Below are 2,000 nucleotides of genomic sequence, written 5' to 3'. Positions count from 1 at the left end.
CTGATTAGCTGGTCTCTATTTCTTTATTCTTTTTGTTTCCAATTACGTCCCCCAGGTTTGGACATATCCAGTTCCCTTTGCACTCCTGCAACCCCTGTTGCTTGCTTAACACCATCACTAGGCATTGAGCAGACGCTTTTATCCAAAGCGACTTACAGTACTGTGACAGTATACTGTCTAATCATTTGAGGGTTAAGGGCCTTGCTTAAGAGCCCAACAGTGGTGGGGCTTGAACCAGCAACCTTTCGATTACTAGGTCTTAACTACTAGGCTAACTGCCCTATTCAGGGTCACAGTGGGTCCAAAAAGTAGGAAACACCCCGGACAGGTCACCAGTCCATCATAGAGTACACACACACACAATAAGGGTCATTTTAATATCTCCAGTTAACCTGACTGCACGTCTTTGTACTGTTGGAGGACACGGACTTGGGGAGAACATGCAAACTCCACACTGAAAGGACTCAAACTGCTCTAGATGGGAATCGAACCCAGGACCTTCTTGCTGTAAGGTGACAGTGCTACCCACCGTGCCAGCCAGTGTCTGCTTTTCTTCATGTCTATATGATAAAAGGGTGACACGGTGGGTAGCACTTTTTGGACATATCCAATTCCCTTTGCACTCTGGCGACCCCTGTTGCTTGCCTAACACCATCACTAGGCATTTAGAAGTCGCTTTTATCCAAAGCGATTTACAGTACTGTGACAGTGTACTGTCTAAGCAATTAAGGGTTAAGGGCCTTGCTTAAGAGCCCAACAGTGGTGGGGCTTGAACCAGCAACCTTTCGATTACTAGCCCTTAACCACTGCTACAACTGCCCTATTCAGGTCGCTTGTCCATCACAGGTCACACACACAGGGTAATTTTTAGTATCTCCAGTTAACCTGACTGCACACTCTTGTAAGTTTGGAGGAAACCCACACGGACACGGGGAGAACATGCCAACTCTACACAGAAAGGACTCAAACCGTGCTACAACGGGAATCGAACCCAGGAGCTTCTTGCTGTGAGGTGACAGCTCTACCAACCACAGTGAGCTGTTCAGTGGGCCACCAAGCTTTTCTTCATGTCTATATAACAAAGGGGCGGTGCGATGCGGTGGCTCACAGCAAGAAGGTCCTGGGTTCGAGCCCCAGGTCCTTTCTGTGTGGAGTTTGCATGTTCTCCCCGTGTTTGACATTGAACTGGTGAATGTTGTGTAAGCAGTAACTACCGTTCCTGTCATGAATGTAACCAAAGTGTGAAAAACACGACGTTAAAATCCTAATAAATACATAAATAATGTCTATAAGGTTTAGTTCTAAAACGTCCTTCAAGCATTTGAAAGGTTTTCATGCTGGACGTCCTTCAAAGATGATTTCACACACTTGGACGTGACGTTCTAAGCTGCATCCAGAGTTCAGAACAATCCGCTTCTTCTCTGGAATGATTACGCAAGCTAATAAAACTGATTCTGATGTGTTCGGATTTATTGGGGAAAATGTGCACGATGGGCAGCGTTTCATCCTGATGTGTAGCGGTTCGTGCTCAGTGACCAGCATTATGTCGTGTTTGCTCAGCTTAGTGCTTATTCAAGCAAAAGGGAAACTCCAGAAGAAAGACGGCATTAAGCTTTTTAATTCCTGCGCTGCCAGGCTAAATAAATCACGGGCACATCCTCTAAATACCCGTGTTTACGTCTCCTCAGCTCCAGTTATGGGTGAAACAACTTTCCAGGTCATTTATATACAAGAGCACCTCGACCACTAGAGGTGCTGTGGAGTTTCTGATTTCCACTGATGTTACGTTTTACCCTTCATAACTCACTTTACTCAGTAAAAGTAAATAAAATATAAACAATACTTACTCATTACACCGGATTAAACAGGTGTAAATTAATATAAAATAAAATATTCAAGCACATATTATTAAATTAAATGATTCTTCCGCTGCTGGTGGATCCCTGATTGCAGTCGAGGTGGGTATACTGCTTCTCACGCCTCCTCCGACCCACGTGCAG

Source organism: Trichomycterus rosablanca, chromosome 19 (genome assembly GCF_030014385.1).
Source record: "Trichomycterus rosablanca isolate fTriRos1 chromosome 19, fTriRos1.hap1, whole genome shotgun sequence".
NCBI classification, from domain to species: domain Eukaryota; kingdom Metazoa; phylum Chordata; class Actinopteri; order Siluriformes; family Trichomycteridae; genus Trichomycterus; species Trichomycterus rosablanca.
This window is presented reverse-complemented; position numbering follows the sequence as displayed.